Source organism: Panthera pardus, unplaced genomic scaffold (genome assembly GCF_024362965.1).
Source record: "Panthera pardus isolate Hobbes unplaced genomic scaffold, ASM2436296v1 HiC_scaffold_12, whole genome shotgun sequence".
Lineage (NCBI taxonomy): Eukaryota > Metazoa > Chordata > Mammalia > Carnivora > Felidae > Panthera > Panthera pardus.
In genome coordinates, this window is record NW_026526677.1 from 105,735,445 (window position 1) to 105,758,631 (window position 23,187).

Genomic DNA, 23,187 nt, shown 5'->3' on the forward strand with positions numbered 1-23,187 from the left:
CTCCGTGGGGTTTGGAGGCATCCCAGCAAGGGAGGAGATGGAGTAACGGTGGGGCTGGGAGGCGGGCAGGGTGCCGCGTGTGCACCCAAGAGGCACACCAGAGCAGCGTTGGGCTCCCGGCCACACAGCAAAGGACAGAGCGGAAGATGTAGCTCCAACTCCGCGTGGGCATAAGCCAGGCTCATGACCACTGACGCCATCCCTCACACGTCTGAGAAAATCAGACTCTATGCGCTTTACGGATCTGCCTTGGCAAACTCTGTTCCAAGTTATTTCATCCTTGTATCATTTTTTTCTACTTGCAAAGAAACAGATGCAATGAAAACATGAGCAAGAGGTGCTATCAAGCACTTTAAAAGGAGAGAAACCATTCTCCAGACAGTTTAATGGGGAACGTAAAAGAGCAACCGAAGTTTTGTATAACATGTGGTTGGTTTTTTTTTTTTTCCAGATTTTACTTGGGCATCTGATGCATACGTCAAGCTAGAGCATGATTATTTTGTTTTGCATTAAAATTAATTTGTCTATTTATCCGAACTCTAAATTATACGGGCGGGGGGGGGGGGATCTGTGGAGCTTAAATCATCTTCCAGTTTTGAAGGGAAGTGTTCACTGTTCATTCATGAAGCCTTTTCAGCAAGGTACCCACAGGCTTTTCAACTCTTGAAATGAAGTAAAGTGCAGGTTAAAGCAGAGTACAAACTCTGAGCTTAAATTCTGGGACTGGCCTTTTGCTTTTTTTCTTCTAGACCTTAGATACTGACTTTGTACAACGGGCAGCCTTGTGAGGGGGAAAGCTAACTCGAGCAGACTGATGAAACATTTGGAGGGGCAAGATCCTTAAAACATAAAGTATCTCAGAATGTGGAAGATCACGAAGAAATGTACGGCGTGGGATGGTAGATTGCAACAGCTTGGGAGCTCTGATAAAACAAGGATGACACGGTCAAAACTATATTTTCCTTTTCAGTGCACAGATTACGAAAGTTGGCCGAGAACAAGTATCTGCAGTTTCTTTTCCTAAAATCCTTTAGCTTCGCATTTTTCTGGGTAAGTCATTGCTATTCTTACAAACTTTTCATTTATATCTTGGCTTGCTTGGCACCTGCCTCTCTCAGTAACGTTGACATGATCTATTTTTCTCTCTCTGTGTGTGTTTTATGTGTACACATCCCCTGTTATATAGAAGTTTATAAAGAGTAGTTACATGGAAGAGAGAGAAGCAAGAAAATCTTCATTTACAAATAGGGAATCACCCTGGAATCTGGAAAACTAAAGAGACAATTTTAAAGGAGAAAGGGGGAATGTCTGGAACACAGTAGGCACTCAATAAATGGTTGTTGAATAAACATTCAACAGAATAAAGGAAGCTCCTCCTTCATTACAAGATTGTTGGTATTCTATAGAGAATTACACAGGTGGGGAAAATGATGGCACACACGAACCCCGGCACACGCAGTGACCGCTTTTTCTCTGCCGTGTCATTTCTCAGCCTGTCAGGGGTCGTGGCTATCCCCGTGCGGATGCAACCTGGAGCCTGCAGAAACTTGCTTAGAACTGGTAGCGGCAAGGCTGAGCCACCGCCCGAGTTAGACGGTCCTAAATTCTGTGCATTTTGTCACTTTTGATTTCTGTCCTGTGTGTGTGTGTGTGTGTGTGTGTGTGTGTGTGTGTGTGTGTTGTGTTTGTGTGTGTGTCTGTCTGTCTGTCTATGTGTACAGTGAAGCACCTTAGTTCTCAGCAACTGCTCTGACTACGGTCTGAATGTTCATATTCTCCCCAAATTCACATGTTGAAGATCTCATGCCCGAGCTGATGATGGCGGGAGGCGGGGGCTTTGGGAAGAGACCAGGCCATGGTCTCTACCCAACACCAATAAGATTTGTGTCCTAATAGAAGAGGCTCAAGAGAGCTCCCTCGCCCTTCTGCCACGCGAGGACACAAGAAGTCTGTGACCGAGAAAAGGGGCCCTCACCCAGCCGAGAGCCTGGACTCTCAGCCTTCAGGATCATGGGAAGAACTTTCTGCTGTTTCTGAGCCACCTAGCCTGTGGAATTGCGTATCTGGCCAGAGAGGGTGAGGACAGCTACCCGGCACAAGCCAGTGCGCGTGCTGGTTTCACCCCCGAGGTGATCATTTCATTTACATTTGTTTCCATTTTCCAGCTTCATCTTCGCCCCTCACACCGTAATGTCTGTTCTGTGTCGACATTACCTGTTCTGGAAGAGTCACTGAAAAACACGCTCTTTGAAAGGAGACAGGGGGCTGAGAGAAGCAAGACAATAAGGTTTACTGCAAAGCTGTGGGTCTGCTGCCTTTGTGCTGGAGAATTTTCTTAGGCTAAAACACCCATCCCCGGCATCTGTCCTCTCACACATGTGCACCACATTTCAGAAGGACACGAGTGAGCTTAATAATAACAAACATTCAGGCCTCCGCGTCTCCCCTCTGCTCAGCGACCGGCTCTCGATTCTTCATGTGGAAACGACCAGTCCAACAACCAGCAGGACAGAGAGGCGGCAAGGAGTTTCTTGGCAGAAGCAGCAGCTCAGAGAACTAAAACAAACTCCCACGCCAGGGCGATGTTGTTCCTGGACCTCGGAGAACACAGCTGAGATGAGGAGGTCTGAGTTTTACCAGGGAGAGCCTCTTTCTGAGCGTGACCTTTCCCTATGGCGTGCGACCTTTGGAGACAATGGAGCATCGGCTCCGTTTTTCAGATGGTGCCTCCCCTTCCCCCTTCGTCCTCACACATTTGTGTAAGACTTAACATCTGCCGGGGTCTCACGCTCTTAACCATTTCTGCAGTCCAGGAGTTGACCGCCGGGAGAAAACAGCACCATTTTCTGTTTCTGTGATGGATTGTGCCTGAGAACCGTTTGTGCTCTGGAGAGAACTCAGCGACGTGTCTGATTCTGCCTGCTGTTGTTCTCCGGCAACAAGGGCCCGAGCGCTCGCAGTCTTGGGAGCTCCTGCCTCTGCGGAGAAGGGCTGCAAAGAGCTGCTGAGTCCATTTTCAGGGACTCGGTACATACAGGGGTGGCCTGAGCTCTGGGGACCCACGTAAACAGGGAGATCTGGGCTTTCTTGTACCGGGGAGGAGGAAATGAGCCTGAAGAACCCCTCAGCCCTTGGCCCACTTAGTCTTCTCCTCAGGGAAGGGGCCAAAGGTACTTCCTGTCACCTACGCTCCTTTGCTTTCCTTCGTGGCATCTTGATTACGATGGATTGAATGAGACCCTGCTAATCTAACAAGGGCAACCATGAACACCACATGAAAGAGATATCATGACCTCTGAGGTAGCCAGGCTCCATCATGAATATTGATTGGGATCTTCTCTTAGGGAGGTGTTATTTTTTTTTATTATTTATTTATTTATTTATTTATTTATTTTTAAAATATGATTTATTGTCAAGTTAACCAACATACAGTGTATACAGTGTGCTCTTGGCTTCGGGGTTAGATTCCCGTGATTCATCGCTTACATACAACACCCAGTGCTCATCCCAACAAGCACCCTCCTCAATGCCCATCACCCATTTTCCCCTCCCCTCCCCTGACTCCCCCATCAACCCTCAGTTTGTTCTCTGTATTTAAGAGTCTCTTATGGTTTGCCTCCCTCTGTGTTTGGAACTACTTTTTTTTCCTTCCCTTCCCCCATGGTCTTCTGTTATGTTTCTCAAGTCCCACATATGAGTGAAAACATATATCTGTCTTTCTCTGACTGACTTATTTTACTTAGCATAATACCCTCCAGTTCCATCCACATTGTTGCAAATGGCAGGACTTCATTACTTCTCATTGCCAAGTAGTATTCCATTGTATATATAAACCACTTCTTCTTTATCTATTCATCAGTTGATGGAGATTTGAGCTCTGTCCATAATTTGGCTATTGTTGAAAGTGCTGCTATAAATTTTGGGGTACATGTGCCCCCATGAATCAGCACTCCTGTATCCTTTGCATAAATTCCTTTTAGGGAGTTTTAATACCCACCCCCCCCACACACACACACCAGTGAAACAGAGAGGATAGGAGAGGAGCAAGAGGACATTGAAACTGAGTAAAAGACTGCAAAACCCTTGAAGCAGGGAAGGAGGCAGCCTCTGACAAGATAAGCTAGTCACCAGAGCTGTCACAGTATTTTGAGCAGTGATGACCCATTGTTTCCTTTCTGGATTGCATTTTTCTTTAAGAGCTATGTTGAGGTATTGTTCACATGCATTTAAAGTGTAAAATTCGATAGGCTTTGACACATGGATGCATCTGTGAAGTCACCATCACAGTCAAGATAATAAACATGTCCATTTCTTCTAGAAGTTTCCCCTTGCCCTTTTGGAATCCTTCTCTCCTGCCCTTCCCTGTCCTTTCTCTTTCCCTAGCCAAGTAGTCTGCTTTGTGCCAGTGCAAAGAAGTTTGCATTTTCCAGAATTTTATATTAGTGGGGCTATACCATGCATGGTCTTCTGATCTCTCACCTTCTATGCAGCGTAATTTTGCCATTCACTCACATTGTTGTATGTATCAATAGTCATTCCTTCTTCCTGTTAAGAAGTATACCATTGTATGAGTATGCCACAGCTTTGGTTTTTTAAGAAACCCATTCACTTGTCGGTGCACATTTAGGCCATTCCCAATTCTCTGCTATGACAAACAAAACTGCTCTGAGCATTTGTATACAAGTCTTTGTATGAATATGTGTAAACAGCTTCTTTGCTGTTTATATATCTCAATATCCCATGGGTCAAAGAAGAAATAAAAGGGTGAGTATTCTGAACCAAATAAAAATGAAACTGCAACCATTACAACTTGTGGGATGCTGATAAACTGTTATTTAGAGGAAAATTCATAGCATTAAACACCTACAAGAGAAACAAAAAAGTTTTCTAAATTTGTGACCTCAGTTTACACATTACAAAAGTAGGGGAGGAAAAGCAAATGAAATCCAAAATACAGAGAAGATAGGAAATAATAAAGAGTAGAATGGGAATCAATGAAATTGAAAACAGAAAAACAATAAAGAAAAGCAAGAAAAGCAAATGTTAGTTCTTTGAAATTGATCAAATATAACTGATGAAATTCAAACCACACTGATTAGGAATAAAAAAGAGAAATTACAAATTACCAACATTGGAAATGAGAGAGGTTTCATCAGTAAGGATTCTACAGATATTAAAAAGATAATGAAGGAGTATTATGAAAACTTTATGCCAATAAATTTGACAACTTGGATGAGAAGTACCAACTTCATGAAAGATACAAACTATCAAAGTTTATCCAAGAGCAAACAGGTAATCCCAACAGACTGTATCTATTAGAGAAATGAAATTTGATGCTCAAAATTGTCCTACACACACATACAAAATCCAGGCCCAAATGGCTTCACTGATGAATTATACCAAATATTTACATAATCAATAATAGCAATTCTCTATAAAATCTTCAAGAAATTGAAAAGGAGGAAATATGTCCCAATTCATTCTATGAGGCTAGCCTTACTCGGACATAAGTTAAAATATTATAAGACAAAGTGTGAACATTACAAGAAAAGAAAACTACATAGTTGAAAAGTTTCATAGCAAAATTTTGTTAAATTGAATCCAACAATATACATGAAAAACAATACGTCATGACCAAGTGACGCTTATCACAAGGATGCCACGTTAATAAAACCTCTGAAAATCAATCCATATAATTTGTCATAACAGACTGGAAAAAAAATAAAAAAAAGAAAAACTGATTCTCTTAATAGGTGCAAAAAAAGCATTGGATAAAATTTTAACATTTATTCCTCATAAAAACTCTCAGCCACTTAGGACTAGATGAAAACTTTCTCAATTTGATCAAGGGTATCTGTAGTTAACATCATATTTAATGGTGAAATGTTGAGTGCTTTTCCTCTAAAATAAGGAGCAAAACAAGGATGTCTGCTCTCACCAATTCTGTTCAACATTGCACTGAACGTTCTAGACATGTAATACAGCAAACAAGAGATATAAGAGGCATGCCTTATAAAGGGAGAAAGAAGATTGTCTTTATTCATAGGTATATGATCATCCAGGTGGAAAAATCTTATGAAATCTACAGAAAAGGCATGAGAACTTGTAAGTGAATACATAAGATCAATATAAAAATCAATTGTATTTCTTTATACTAAAATGAGCAATCAGAAACAGAAAAAAAAACCCTTACTATTTACAATTATATCAAAATAGGAAATATTTAGAGGTAAATCTAGTAGAAAATGTGCAAGACTTATAACTGAAAACCACATAACGTTTCTGGGAGAAATGAAAAAACCTAAGGAAATGGAGATATAGAGGTCACATTTATAAACTGGAAGACTCAATGTCATTAAGACGTCAAGTCTCCCCAAACTGATTTCTAGAAGACTCAATGTCATTAAGACGTCAAGTCTCCCCAAAATGATTTCTAGAAGACTCAATGTCATTATGATGTCAAGTCTCCCCAAACTGATTTCTAGATTCAAACTATCCCAATCAAAATCCTTGCAGATTTTTTTGGTAGACATTGATTTTAAAATTCCTTTTGAGGGGCGCCTGGGTGGCTCAGTCAGTTAAATGTTCCACTTAGGCTCAGGTCATGATCTAACAGTTCATAAATTAGAGCCCTTCATCCGGCTCTGTGCTGGCAGTGCAGAGCCTGCTTGGGATTCTCTCTCTCCATCTCTCTGTGCCCCTCCCCCTGCTTGTGTTCTCTCTCTCTCTCTCTGTCTGTCAGATAAATAAATAAACTTAAAATTTTTAAAATTTAAAATTACTTTTGAAATGCAATGGACCTAGAATAGACAAATAACTATGAAAGGACAAAGGGAAAGTTGGAAGACTTACAGTACTGACTTCAAGATTTATTATAATGCTGCAGTATCTGAGATATTGTGGTAATAGCATAAAGATACGAATCTTCAATATGTGTGCACCTAATAACAGAGCTACAAAACAAATGAAGATAATGCTGATAAAACTCCGTGGAAAAATAGGCAAATCTACAACTGTATTTGGAGATTGCAACATTTCTTCAGTAACTGACAAAAAAAAGTAGACAGAATCTCAGAAAGGATGTAAAAGAACAGAAGAATATAAATTAAGCATCTTGACCTAATTAACCTTTATAGAACACCATGTGCCAGAACTATAGAGTACTCATTCTCAAATGCATATGGAACATTCATCGATATAGACCATATGTTGGGCCACACAATGAGCCTCAATAAATTTTAAAAAGAAAGAAAGAAAGAAATCCTACATACTACAATAGAATTAAATTAGAAATTGATAACAGAGCTATCTAATTTATTAATAGCCCTCCAATTTACTTGGAAATTAAACAACACCCTTCTAGATAACCTAAGAACAAAGGGAGAAACCGGAAAGAAAATCAGGAGATACTTTGTACTACACATGAATGAAAACAGAAGATATAAAAAACTTGTGGGATGCCTCTAAAGCCATGCATAAGGGAAGTTTATAGCTTTAATACTTACACCAGAGAAGAAGAAGAAATGATGAATTTTTCATTTTAAGAAGCTACGGAAAGAAGAGCAGATTCAACCAAAGCCAAAGAAATAATAAAGACCTAAGAGGTAATCAATTAAAATAGAAAATTTATGAGCAATAGAGAAAGCCAGTAAAGCTAGAAGTTGGTTCTTTGAAAATTTCAGTAAAATTGATAAACACCAGGTAGATGTATCAGGAAAAAAAAGAGAATATGCAAATTACCAATATAAAGAATTAAGAAGTAAAACTACTACACACATTCAAAATTCTAATGCCCAGAGACACCTGGGTGGCTCAGTTGGTTAGTGTCCAACTCTTGATTTTGGCTCAGGTCACGATCTTCAGGCTGCGCTGATAGCCTAGAGCCTATTTGGGATTCTCTCTCTCTCTCTCTCTCTCTCTCTCTCTCTCTCTCATTCTCTCTCTATCCCTCTCCAGCTTGCGCTCTTTGTCTCTTTCTCTATCTTTCTCTTTCAAAAACTAAGTAAACGTTAAAAAAAATTTTAAGTCCTTTACCTATGGAAAGCCCAGTTGGTTACATTGATGAATTCAATGAAACTTTTAAGGAAAAGTAACACCAATCCTAAACAATTTCTTTTTGAAAAATAGAAGAGGAGATAATATTTCCAAGTTTATTTTATGAGTCCAGAGTTACTTTGGTGCCAAAAGTAATGACATTATAAGAAAACTACAAACCAACCTCCATCATGAATATACATGTATAAACTTTACCAAGTTCCTAGCAAATTTAATTCTGTGACACATAAAAGGGATAATACATCACGGCCAAATGGTATTTATTTCATAAATATAAGATTGGCCCAAGATTTGAAAATCAGGATCAGTTAATGTAACTTACCACATTAAAAAAAGGGCAAAAATCACACAATCTCCATAGATTAAAAAGTATTTGTCAAAATTTAACACCCATTTATTAAAAAAAAATCAATAAATGTCTCAGCAGACTGCAAATGAAAAGAAACTTTTTCAGTCTGATAAAGGGCATCTACAAAAAACCTATAGCTAATATCATAATTATAATGGCATAATTCTGCTAATGAAATCTGAAAAACCTGCCCATAAGATTGGAAATAAAGCAGAGATGTCCACTCTCGCTATTTCTACTTGACATTGTGTGAGAGGTCCTACCTCCAGTAGGAGGTAAAAGGCATAGAAGAAAAAGTAGAAGGTAAAGAAATAAAAGGCACATAGATTGAAAAAGGATGAAAAAAGCATCTTTGTTCACAGACAACATGTTGTATACATAGTCCTAAATAATCTACATAAAATCACTAGAACTAATAAGTGGGTTCAGTAAGGTGGTGGTATTCAAAGTCAATATACAAAAAGTAATTGCATTTCTACACGCTAGCAATAACTTCTGTAAAATGAACTTCAATATCATTTAGAATAGCATGTAAAACCACAAAACACTTAGGATTAAAATTAACAAAAGATGTATAAATTCTATATACTGAGGAGAAACAAAAATACGAAAATGTTGCTGAGAGAAAGGAATGAGGATCGAAATGAAATGAAGAATTATAGCACGGTTATGGATTGAAAGATTCAATATGGCTGAGGTGATGGTGCTCCTCATGATTCCACTCAAAACCCAGTAGGCTTAATGTGTGTGTGTAGACACTGGCATGTCATTGCTAAAATGCATTTAGAAATTCGAAGAATGTAGAATGGCTACAATAATCCTTAAAAAGAAGAGCTGTACTAGAAAGCTGCATTGTATAGACACAGTGTGCTGTCGGTATAAAGACAGACAGTGTAACATAATAAGAGTTCAGAAATAAAACTACACCTTATGCTAAGGAACCAAAGCAATTGAAGGAGAAAACAAAAGCCTTTTAACAAACAATGCTGGAGTAAGTGGATATCCATATAGGGAGGTGACCTTGAACCTATACCTCACCCCATACACAAAAATTAATTAGAGATGGTTAATACATTTGAATGTGAGAGGGGATGAAAATCAGCCCTTGGAGGGTAAAATTTTCTTAGATATTACAATAGTTTGTTGTCCTCCAAAGAATAGATATATAGTATATCTGTGGTTATAACACATTTCATGTTTGGGAGGTTGGGGTGATTAGAAGTAGAGTATCTAAAGACTCCTATGGAAGTATTGTGGGTTGAACTGTGTCTCCCAAAACTTATACAGAAGCCATAACCCCTGGTACCTGTGAAAGTGATCTTATGTGGAAATAGGGTCTTTACAGATGTAATTAGGAAGCTTAGATGAGGTCATACTGGAGTAGGGGATGACTAGTGTCCTTATAAGAAGAGAAGAGATATAGAGACAGGGGAGAAGACCATGTGAAGATAGCGTAGAGATTGGAGAGAAGTGTTACCAGCCAAGGAATGCCAGAGATTCCTGGCAAACCATCAGAAGCTAGCCAGAGGCAAGGAAGGATCCCCTCAACAACGCTGTCAAAGAGAACAAGACTCCGCCAACCCCTTGATTTTAAACGTCTAGCCTCCACAACTGTGAGACAATGAATTTCTGTTGTGTGAAACCCCCAAGATTGCTACTGTGTTAAGGCAGCCTTGGGAAGTTCACATGGGGGATGAAAATGTAAGAAAGGTCAGGAAACATTGGTCCAGAAGAAAACATAGGAGAACAGTTTTGTAACTTTTGGTTAGGCAAAGATTTCTTAGATGGACCCAGAGAACACTAGCCATAAAGGAAAAAAATAATGACAAAGAGCACTTCATCATCAAATTACACACTTCTGATTACCAAAAGGTTAGATCTGTTAAGAACATTGTTTAGAAAATTAAGAGAGAACTCACAGACTTGGAGAGAATGTTTGTCATAGATAGCTGACTTATAAAGGACTTGCAAACAGAATATATGGAGCACTACCATTCAATAATAAAGAGGAAACTCAATTTACTTGTGAGCAAAAGACTTGAATAGACAGTTCACAAAGGAAGATATTTGAATGGTCAATAAGCACATGAAAAACTGCTCAACATCATTAGTCATCAGGGAAACACAAATTAAAACCACAATGAAGGGGCGTCTGGGGAGCTCAGACGGTTAAGCATCCGACTGGATCTCGGCTCAGGTCATGATCTCATAGTTTGTGAGTTTGAGCCCCGCTTCAGGGCACACACTGTCAGCATGGAGCCTGCTTGGGTTTCTCTCTCTCCTTCTCTCTCTCTGTGCCCACCCCCCAAAATAAATAAATAAGCTTAAAAAAAAACCCACAATGAGGTACCACTACACGCCCACTTGAATGGTATAAATAAAAAGACTGACGACACCAAGTGGTGACCAGGATGTGGAACTAGTGGGAGGACACAGCTACTTTGAAAAACGGTCTGCCATTTTCTCATTAAGTTAAACATATACCTAGCCTATGTCCCAGCCATTCCGCTTCTAGGTGACGACCGGAGAGAAATGAAGACAGGTCTACCATAAGAACTGCACACAAATGTTTATAGCCAAAAGCTGAAAACCACTCAAAAACGTCCACTCTCAAGAAAATAGATCAGCAGACTGTAGGGCATTTATATAATGGGTACTACTCAGCAGTAAAAAGGAAGAAACCACGGACAGTCTCAACAACGTAGATGGAGCCTGAAAACATCTGGCTGAGTGAAAGAAGCCACACTCAAAGTGTACCTACTCTACTCTTCCATTTATACGATGCTCTGGAACAGAAATTGCCCCAGTCTACACTGACAGACATCAGACCAGGGGATTCCTGCCCGGAGTGAGAGGCACGGGGTTTACTTCAAAGGGGCACATGGGAACTTGATAGTGATGGAGCTGTTCCATCCACATCCTCATGGGAGTGGAGGCTGCATGTGTGTCTGCACAGGTTAAAACTCATGAAGCTAATAAAGTAGTTAATGTCTGTGCATTTTGCTGGCCCATGTGGCTGAGGCCAGGAAAATAGCCATTTTCCCTGATGTGGCTAAGTCAGCTTGGAGAACCCCGACAGGTGAGCAGGTACCCAAGTTGAGGAAGCATCGAAATGTCTAAGAGTGGAAGCCTCTTTGCATTTTGATAGCTGTGTGGATGCAAGGGCCAGTGTCATGTGAGGACGTGGGCAGCTGAGTGTCAGAACGTAAACATATGTTCTTCTACGTCCAGGACCATCTCCCCAGAAGCCTAAACTCTTCCACACACCTGGTGGTTCTGTGGGTAAATCAAAGGAAGCACATCATGAGCCTGTGCAAAGAAAGTCAGTTCACATACTGGCAAGCCTTACTAACAGAAGTAGTGGAAGGGTCTAAGACTCCCATACAAGGGTGCCTGGGTTTAGTCGGTTAAGCATCGGATACTTGATTACGGCTCAGGTGGTGATCTCAGGGTTTGTGAGTTCGAGCTGCGCATCAGGCTCTGTGTTGACAGCAGGGAGCTCACTTCAGATCCTATGTCCCCTGCTCTGTCTATCCCTCCCCAGCTTGTTCTCTCTCTCTCTGTCTCAAAAATAAATCAGGAAATAAAAAAAATCTCCCATACGTTTACAAGAATGCTGACTGTGTTGAGACAAACACTTTCTACAAGGGACCCCAGAGTTTCTCTTAAAGAGTCTACATTTGGCATGATCATTATATTTGTCCCCCCACCCCCCACCCATTTCTTGTTCACAAGGATTTTCCTGAGGGAAGGGGCAATCTACTCTCTACCACTTTTGTTTCCCCTTATCTTTGTGGAAAGGGTATTTTAGTCTCTAATTCCTTTTATAAAGCTGACTTTGATTGATGGTGATAACTATAGTTGTCCTCTCCCGCACAAAGACCTGGTTGGAGGAAAGCCACAGCTAGTAACTAACGAGCGCACGTTGTTATGGCTGAGGGTCAACATTGCAGGGGACCTGGGAGCTTACAATCAAATCCCACTTATTCTTTTCACCCTACTTCAGCAGCATTTCAAAAGCAGTTTATTTCATTGGCAGGTGGTATGATTGGTGGATTATTTAACATTTCTTTGTCAGCTTGTAAAGACTTTAGGTAATTTCTTTACTGCAGCTCAGTGGTTAGAATTGCATTACATACAGAACCCAGCATTTGATATAATATTATCCATTATATTATACCATATATATATATATGTATATACATATATATGTATATATGTACATATATATGTATATATGTATGTATGTATATATACACATACATATGTATATATGTATACATACATACATATGTATATATGCATACATATATGTATATATACATATGTATATACATACACACATATACATGTATATGTATGTATATATGTATACATACATACATACATGTTTGTGTGTGTGTATATATATATATATATATATATATGTATTTCTTATTCAAATTACATTCCAAACTGCTTTTCAAGATTAAGCCCATGACAACAACATGTATCTGCAAATTGTTCTTCCAATGAGGTGACATATATTCAGCTGAAAGCAAACTCTTCCTCCTCCAGAGTCCTGAATCATGTGGTGTCCTGCCTGGCCTGGGGTTAGAGCGGCTAAGCATTCAGAAGTGTAAGGCCACATTGCCCAAACCTGTTTGTAGTTAGGTAGTCAGCAAATCTCTCCCATCGCTCAAAGTGGCTATCTCCTAACTTGTAACTCTGACTTCTCTCCTGGGAGGGTAAGACAGTAATTTTGGTGGGGGCACAGGTGGAAGAGAAGATATACTCCTCTGGTCGTATATTCCATGGTCCATCCTGTGGATACCCTTTGACTGACCTCTATTGTGGGGTCTCTAGTTTCTTCTGTTGACTGTAACTCCTCTTTCCCCATTTCTTAATAGAATGCCACTCGGTATAGGCACAGTGTAGGCATTCAGTTTGTGTTTGATGAATAGACTGAATGCCTGCCTGTTTTGATAGCTTCCCTTCTTCCAAGGGATGTACAGAGCTCTCTCCTGGGAGGCACTGAGTTCAACACAAAGCTCTATCGATTTTGCTGGACCTTTGCCAGCCACCCAAACACTTATACTCCAGTTACAAATTTGTTCTTTACTCATTGGCCAGAATACCCTGGCTGCTATAAGTATAATCATTATAAATGTAAATATCATCTTTACAAACGTCCCCTCAGGCATGTGCTATGGGAACCTTCTAAAATCTTTTTTCCAGGAAGCCAACATTTATTGAGCCAGGCAGTGTGCTCTACCTACATCATCTAGGTGTCTGACACTCATCATGTAATGTAACCCAAATGACTAGACGATCCCCGTTTTACAGGTTAGGAAACTGTGGAGCGAGAAGCTCAGGGAGCTGATCCACGTTTTCAGGACAGGTAGTGTGCTACCAATGCTCTTTTGCACTGCTCCTTAAGACGCAGGTTTCTCTGATATGGCAGAGGATTTAACATTTCTTTGTCATGGCAGGAAGCCTATTAAATATTAAGCACACACTGCTGATGGAATTGAGTGATCCCACTCTGTTCTCTGGGCTCCACAGGGGAGGGGTGTCGCAGTGGTCAGGTCTGGGCATCCTGACCTCTTGTGAGGACAGTATGACCCACCCACTCACCCCCCATGCCTCCTCACAAGCCTCAAAGTCACATTCTGCTTATCACTTTCCTTTAGAACCACTCCTAAGTGTTTCTCTCTTTAGGTGTTTGCAACCTGTGTTTCCAGATTAAGAAGCAGGCTACGCACTTTCCTACGGGCTCATTGAGAACCTGCGGTGTGATGCTCTTACCTGCCTGCTTATCACTATCCTTGGATTTCTGTGATCTCTTGAGTTTTGCTCTTTGGCTTAGGGCAGAGACGCATTACCGTCACAATAATGTCGTCCGGTGAGATACGTTTTTTTTAATAGTTGCCTGTACCAACTCTGAGGAAGCCACAGAATTCACTTTGATAAGCGAAGTTCTTTGAGAACAGAAGCTTTGTCATGTTTACCTATGTGTCTCTGGTGCCTGGCACAGTTCCTGACACATAATAATCAACAAGTGTTGGCTTCAGAAGGAAGTTAGATGTCATTGTCTGGTACGTTGGAAAGCAGGGTCGAACTCTAGTACCCAAATGAGAGGAACATCTGTTTCTGGAAAGCCGCATTTGCTGCCTAGTTCCCCCTTCCATTTATTTAAGATTGAGCTGAGATAACATAATTGGCTTTAAAAAGGCCATTTTCCTCTACTGCGACTCCACTTTCTTGTATATTTCAAAGATGTGACCTGTTGTTTTTCTGAGTCCTTCTGTGTTTTCATTTCATATGAGAGAGTTTCATTTGGGGAGCTATAGAAATTTAAAACTATGAAAATTCATGTGAATTCTGGAAACCTAAGCCTGGACAGCAATATAGACCCAGACTATGCAGCTATGTAAGAAAGTTCAATAAACAGTTCTGCTTAAAAGGGTAGGATTGTTACAGAATACTTGGTGAAATACTTGTCTTTCTGCCTGGGCTCACTATTGAATGGTGAGCTGACTATCGAACGGTGATTCTCCAGGAAAGGGCCAGGCCTTCACTGATTTCTGTTTCCCCAGCTCATCACTAGCAATTTGAACATAGTAGGTGCTTGATGAGTGTTGAGTGAATGGGTTTGTGAGGGGATTAATGAAGGCATCAAAATGAAGTTTCTTTTAATTTAGAAAGTAATCTGGATCAAGAAGCCTAGAGATATAAGAGATCTATTTCTTGGGTGTATATTCTTTTTAGGTGTTAGAGGGCGAAGGGAATAGCTGATCTGTCTGGGTCAAGGCTTCTGTTCAGTGCAGGCAACGTAGAAATGCCCATCAGAGGTGAGTGCTCTGTGCTTGGCCCAGCTGGGCCATCTGTTTATGTAAGTGCACCCTCACCCCACGTGCTTAAGGAATATGGTATATGTTAAGGGATGACGGATACCATTTGACTGCTTACCATTCGAAACACTCAATTTCACTTATTAAGACCAGTGGCCAGAAGGTCTGAACTCATGGCATAGCTTCAGCATAGAACACCAAAAACAAACAGAGAACAAGTAACAGCTGTGGCATCCAGGACTATTTACAATGTTGTCACATCCTAGCTTTGCCAGGGGCCTGGCTACTGCTTAGAACTGCACAGTAATAGAAAATCATGTATATTATTTATACACTTTGTATACAATGTATACATTACACAGAATGCAGGAACAAAAGCAAGGCTCCCAGAGGGGTGACACAGGGGTGGCTGAGTGTGAACGAAAAACTACCGCCTGGGCTTAGATCATCAAATTCTAAAACAGAGTAGGATTGGTTTCTGCCAACACTTTGAAAGCATAATTTGGGGCATGTTAAGAGGAATGTGGTCCAGAGTTAGGGTTCTTGCTTTCTCCATCTGAGTTATGGGTCGTCTTCTTTCTCTACCCTCATCCCCAATCATCTATCATGTATTTATCTATTGCTGTCCACCTGTCGACCATCTATCTACGTATCTATGTATGGATGTACCTGTTGTCTATCTACCTACCCATCTATCTACTCAATGAAGTGGGATGAAATCACTTACAAGATTAAGAGTACAATACCATTATAATAGCTTGGCCTTCTTACTCCTGTTCCAAACACGCATATCTGTTTAGCTTCTATTGCTTAAAACACTTCTTTCGGTGTGCAGTGCTCATCTGAACAAACTTCCCTCAAGTTTTATTTGCCCAAACATATTAACTTTTTAAATGTGGTATCAGGTCTTCTTCCCTAGACCATAAGTTTACGAGGACAATGACTTCTTTGTGTCCCCTGCTGTTTCTGTTAGACCTAGCCTAACGTTTTTATTGTTAGGCATTCATAAAGATTTATTCAGTGTAAGATTACAGGAGCAAAAGGATGAAATGAATAAGCGAATTTAGCAAACATATTTGAAGACAGCAAAATACCTACTCCACTAATACCTATTAGTGTGGGTCTTGGAATCAGACGGACATGAATATATATGGACCTTACTTTTTATTAGCTGTGGGAATGGGGATAAATGCTACCTTCTCAATGCCGATTTCCCCATCTCTGATGCATTTTAAATAAAAAAAGCATTTTGATCACCAAGGCTGGCTCCCTGGCCTCTGCTAATTACCTTTCTTTATTGCCTGCTAATTCTATACCATTTTACCATTATGAATATGCAAAGTTGGCAGAGTCCCAGGGAATTTTCACTATGGGTGGAAATTTTACGTTCAAGAAAGTACTTTGATTAGCAAGCTTCCCCTCAGTAATCATTCCATTTAGTTTTTTGGGGAATTATCTGATCTTCAACAAAGGGTTTAACATTTTAAGAAAGCGATGTGGATCTTAATCTGAACAAGATATGATCCCAGCACACTTAATTACCAAGACTAATGCATTAGGTCTGTTGAATTTAAAGCAAAGGAGTGTATGCATGTATCCTGGGGCCTCCCGTGGGGCTCGGTTCTGAGGGGGGGAGTAGTTCCTCCCCAGAGGTGAGCAGTAGTGAAGGGGGCATTCAGCCTGGACCTCACATTTGCCAAGATCTCCCCACTTTACAGTTTTAGATATTGTCTTACATACACACAATCATCGTAATCATGTGTTAAACGTGCTGATTTGTTTAATATAACATTTAAAGTAATATTCCACAAGGTTACTAACTCTTTTTTGGCATTCAGATTTAAAAAATACTATTAAATTCTCAAGAAATAGAAACGGCTCGTTTTCTGTCAATGTCTGAAAGCCCTATCTGAGGCCACCTATGTGTTTATGAGATCAACTTTTTCAGAAGAAGACACGCTTTGCACATGCCATAGAGCTGCTTGAATTCCTTTTATCTCAGAAAAGTAAGGCAGAGATCTCTTTGCCACATTGCTTTTTTAACCACCCCAACACTAGGTGATATCCAGTAGTTGGATTAGTGACAGTTTCTCTTGACCCAAAATTAAGTGCTCTTGACCTGTGGCTTGCTATACGTAGCCCCTCTGTGCCGGATGTAGGACTTTCCTGGCACTGTCTGCCAGTTGCAGAAGCCTAAGCTCTTGAGAAATCTCATGTGAAATGTTTGCTTCTGGCAGTTTGTTTCCGTATCTAGGTAATTTGGACAGCACTGACATATTTTAGGAAGGTATTTTTAAATATGTACCTTTGTCTACTTTTTTTATGTGTCACTTTTGCTTTATATACTTTGCTGTCAAATTAGTAGCAGTATTATGTAATATAAATATAAATATATATAAATTTTGTATATATACAAAGTTGGAATCTTTAGCTCTTCCTTTTGTCATTGTGAAATGACCCTCTATCTGCAGCAATGCTTTTTGTCTTCAAGGTAATTCATTACCTTTCTCTACAGCTTTTCTTTTTTTTTTTTTTTTTTAATTTTTTTTTTAATGTTTATTTATTTTTGAGACAGAGACAGACAGAGCATGAACGGGGGAGGGTCAGAGAGAGAGGGAGACACAGAATCCGAAGCAGGCTCCAGGCTCTGAGCTGTCAGCACAGAGCCCGACGTGGGGCTCGAACTCATGGACCGAGAGATCATGACCTGAGCCGAAGTCGGAGGCTCAACTGACTGAGCCACCCAGGTGCCCTTCTCTACAGCTTTTCTAGATCTACCGGGTTTTTCTTGGGTTGAACTGAAATATTTTGTGATGTTTAAAAAGTAGAGACAAGAAAGTTCAACGGAAAGCCAGATTACTCTTATTTTATCCGAATACATTTACTACTGATGCTCTATGAACTGAACAACTGCGATCTTTTCTGCTCTGCACCCCTATGTCTATGGCTATTTTAAGAGCTGCTTTGTTCTCACGTGACCTCATCCCTGCAAGTGAGCATCTGACCTGAGTGAGCCAGGATCATATTTTGCAGAGTTTGACTAGAACTGAGAGTGCCAGTCCTTATCTGTGCTAGGAGCTATAAAAAGTACCTAGGAGATTTGGGTACCCATGTTTCCCATTATGAGAAAGAGAGCTGTCTTTAGTGAGAGAGAAGAAAACTTAATCTGAGAGATGAGGGGTACAGGGGAGGGGTAGGTGGGATGCCATTTGCATTGTTAGTTTCAGTAGTCTGGGAAACCAGTTGGGTTTCTGCTATCTCAAAGGTCCTCATTTGTCTCCGTCTTTCCTGGATCCTGAGACAATAGCCCCAACCTTTTGCTCTAACTAGTTGAAGTTGAATTTCTATCATTTACAACCCAAAGAATTTTTATGAATATGTTTGGCAATGAATTTTCCGCTTTGGCTCTGGGAAGACGCTGGCCATGGTTTTTAGAAAATGAATTTCGGCTAGAGGCTCAGTGGCACCAGCTACAGCTCAGCTCTGGAATTTTAAGAAACAAGATGTTAGGCAGGGCCATCCAGGAAAGTCCGTGTAACCTCTTTTAAGCAATGCTGTCTGGAAAAGTGTTTTATCTTATGGGGTGCGCAAACAAAATCTTACCTTTGGCTTATGACAAAGCCATTATGTGCAGAACCTGATCAGTGAGCACCAGTTGTGAAACATGACCCTACAGCGTGATGCCAACCTCTCTAGGCAAACACAGCAGTCAAGAGTATGAAAACCAAAAAGAATGTGCATGACGAGCGGGTGAGGAAATGAGTTTGAATTAGCTTCACTCTGAGGCTTTATATAACTGCAGCAGTATTTGGGGAGTATTTATCAAATCCTATTTCTTCCTTTTTGGGTGATATGAAATTACCTTCAGTGGTTGAAATCGGCTTTGCTCGTTGAAGGCTTGATTTTGTTACCCCTGTTTCTCTCTTTCAGGACTCACAGATAGCTGCCCGGTTCCTACAGTCGGCCAATGTTCCACTCCCTGTGGCAGCAGAAAAATATCACAACCAATAAATCAGAAATATTCCAAACAGACTCTAGGTTCAATATTTGTTTGTGTCTGTTTCACTATAAGAGTGTTATGTTTTGGGGGGGCGCCTGGGTGGCTCAGTCGGTCAAGCGTCTGACTTCAGCTCAGGTCATGATCTCAAGGTTTGTGAGTTCAGGCCCTGCGTCGGGCTCTGTGCTGACAGCTCAGAGCCTGGAGCCTGCTTCCAATTCTGTGTCTCCCTCCCTCTCTGTCCCTCCCCCGCTCAGGCTCTGTCTCTCTGTCTCTCTCTCTCTCAAAAAAAATAAGTAAATAAACATTAAAAAAATTTAAAGAGTATTACGCTTTTCCCCTTGTCAAAGAGTATTATGCTGTTTCAAGGAGGGGTGAAATCACAGGAAATGAGGCTAAGACATAAGTCAGTCATGAATTACTCTTCTCATTTCTGCTTCTTAGTCTGGCCTGTCAAAGTAGCAGAAATTAGGAATTCAGATTATATAATATCATTGGACTTTAGAGAAATATTTACTCAGTAATGTCTTATGAAACTTTATTTGCAAACTTCAACTCACTTTGGGTATGACTATAAATCACATGATTCAAACTGACACTGAAAAATACCCAAGTGTCACAAAAATAAGTGAAAATAAGGTTGAAATAGTTCCTTTTTTTGCTACCATAATTAGAAAATGAAGCATTCTGCATAAGTACATTTTCTAAATGACCGAATACAATTTTTTAAATTACTGAAACTGAAGATTTTAAAGATTTTTAAAGAAACGTTTCTAGGACAGATCATGCATTTCCTTGTCTTACTATGTAGAATAGAAAACACAATAAAACTTATTTATTCAGTAAATATTTATTAAGCACCTAGTATATGCCAGGCACTGTGAGAGGTCCCCAAGCTATGAAGACACACATGATCCTGAACCCCATGAAGGTACATCTTAGCCATTTTCTAAGGACTCATGATTTTTGATGAATATGCATTACAGACCTGATACTTTAAAAAAATTTTTTTTGTAACGTTTATTTATTTTTGAGAGACAGAAAGATATAGAGCAAGAGCAGGGGAGGGGCAGAGAGAGGGAGACACAGGATCCGAAGCAGGCTCCAGGCTCTGAGCTGTCAGCACAGAGCCAGATGCGGGGCTCCAATACACGAACAGCGAAATCATGACCTGAGCCAAAGTCAGATGCTTAACCGACTGAGCCACCCAGGCACCCCACAGACGAGATGCTTCTAAGTGCTCCTGACTTACTTAGGACTCAACACCTTGTTAGTTTTGTTGTGGTCAAATCCAACAACTTTGTTTTGCCTCATGACTTCTAATTTGGGAATCTTATTTAATAAGACTTTGTACATGATTAGGTCACAAAAGAGATCTATATTTTCTTCTTTTCCTTATCATTTGATCCTTCCAAGTACAATTGTAGTCTAGCTCTGTATATTGTACAACAAAAGAATACAGTTTTATTTTTATTCATATCGTCACATCATTTTTTTTTTTCTTCTGTAGAGGTCCTTATGTATTCTCTGTTAGGAGAAATCCAAAATATTGTATAGATTTTGCTGCATTTGACTATTACTGGCATAGAGGGATTTTACTGAATTTTGTAAGTTGATCCATCCGACAGTAAAGCTAACCTCTCACATCACTTCTTTTTGATTACTTGTTGATTCTACTGGCTTTTCTGGTTAGATGATAATATTATCTGCATATGATAAGAGTTTAGGTTTTTTTTTTTAACATTCTTTATATCTTAGCTTTTTTGTCTTATAGTTAATTCACTAACCAGGAATTTGTAACGTAATGTATGTAATGTATGTAATGGTAAGCGGCCTTATTTTGTTTCCAATCTTAATGGAAAGTTTTAAAATTTCTCTGCTAAGAATGATGTTTGCTTTAGGTTTTTGGTACTTCATCTTTATTAAGGAAATTTCCTTTTTTATTGCCAGTTTTTTGAGAAGTGTTTTAAAATTATAAATAGTTATTCAATTATATCAAATTATTTTTTCGCCTCAGTCAAGATAATCATATGATTATCTCATTTAGTTTAGTCATATGGTGAACTACACTGAACCAAACTTGTGTTTCTGGAATCAACCCCACTTAAACATAATGTACTATTTTTAAGACACTTTCGGGTTTCCTTAGCAAATATTTTTATTTAGGATCTTTTACCAATGTTCTTGCATAGAGCTGTAATTTTCCTTCTGTGACCTGTTCTTACCTACTTTGGGAATCAAGGTTAAGATTGATTAGTCTCATAAGAGTGTTTAAATAGTGTTGAATAGTTGGGGCGCCTGGGTGGCTCAGTCGGTTGAGCATCCGACTTTGGCTCAGGTCACGATCTCACCTGAGTTTGTGGGTTTGTGAGTTCGAGCCCCGTGTTGGGCTCTGTGCTGACAGCTCAGAGCCTGGAGCCTGCTTCAGATTCTGTGTCTCCTCCTCTCTCTGCCCCTCCCCTGCTCATGCTCTGTCTCTCTCTGTCTCTCAATAATAAATAAACGTTAAGAAAAAAAAATCGTGTTGAATAGTGTCTCTTATTATTCTACACTTTATAATGACATATAAGGATATGTTCTTTGGATATGTGATAAAAGCAATCTATAAAATTACCTTGAGACTGGGGCTTTTGCTGTGTGGAGAATTTTACTACCATTTCACTTTTTAAATTGTTATTTGTTTATTCAGGTTTTAGTTTTTGGACCAATTTTGACATTTGATATTTTTCTTTTTAACCATGTAGTCAGGCGAATCAGTTACTGTGTGAGTGTTATTCCCTTAGTTCCTGTTGCAGCTGCTCTTTGGTTTCCCATAGTGTAATAATTTATCTGTGCACTTATACAGTATATAATATCATATAAAATTTATGAATTAGAGAATAGTACATGACATATACACACAACGTTATATGAGATACTACATATGATATATACACAATATACAATACCTATTACATAAAGGTAAAAATACACTGTACCATGTATGGTATGATATACTTCAATATACATGTTCAATTACATATATAAGTAAAATATATAATAAAATATATGTGCAATAATACACCACATCAAGTATAACTGAAAGTTAAAAGCTATTATATATATTATTCATAGTTATTCCTCTTCATGCTGTATTTATTGATCTCTGCACTGAGTGCCCCCTCTCCCTTTCGGGGCTCCCCCTGCACATTCTCACTCTCTCTGCCAACGCTTTGTTTCTGGTGCACATTTCCTCATGTAACCAGTTTCAGGTAGTTAGTCTTCTCTACTTTTCTTTTGTTCTTTCACTCATTTCTCCCTCTTATCTTTACTGTTTCCTTATTTGGTCCTCTGGGGGAGGGGTGTGCTTGTTGCTACTTTTTTCCAGATTCTTGGGTTGAATGCTTAGCATTTGTCTCCAATATTTCTTATTGCTGGCAAATGTGTCCCAAATGAGAAATTTCCCGCTAAGCACTTGTTTAACTGTGTTCTAACAATTTTGGCTTGCAGTATTTCCTTGTGTCTCTGTTATAAGTATTTTGCAATTTTCCTTAGGATATTCTTTTTAACCAAACGGTCATTTAATAGTACGTTACTTAGGTTTCAGCATAGGAAATTAAAGGAAAGTCTTGTTGCTGGATTCTAAGTTTATTGCATGATGATCAGAGAATATAGTCTGTGTGATGCTGGTTATTTGTAATTTAACACAAAGAGTTTTGTAAATATTCCATGTTTGCTCAAAAACAATGCACATTCTCTGTAGGGTATAAAATTCTCTACATCTATTGGTTTGAGCTTATCAATCATGTTATCCCAATATATAATCTTTTACTTGCTTGGTTTTTTGTTTTTACTCAATTTAAAAGTTTCTGAAAGGGCTGTGTTAAAGTCTCCAATTACTGATTTTCACTCTGCAGGACAATGCTTTACATATTTATAGGATATATTATTAGGCACATATATGCTCATTATTC

General features: G+C 39.6%; 1 protein-coding gene across 6 annotated transcripts in view; it reads right to left on the minus strand.

The window, feature by feature from the left end:
* Nucleotides 1-23,187, minus strand: part of POU2AF2 (POU class 2 homeobox associating factor 2) — a 487,862-nt gene that overhangs the window by 82,350 nt on the left and 382,325 nt on the right. For 5 of the 6 annotated variants that reach the window (XM_053900520.1, XM_053900522.1, XM_053900519.1 and 2 more), the window contains one exon: nt 19,100-19,216. The exons of the other annotated variant lie outside the window; for it this stretch is intronic. The gene's annotated coding sequence lies outside the window, so the exon portion shown is untranslated. The remainder of the gene's footprint in view (nt 1-19,099; nt 19,217-23,187) is intronic. 6 annotated transcript variants of the gene reach the window in all.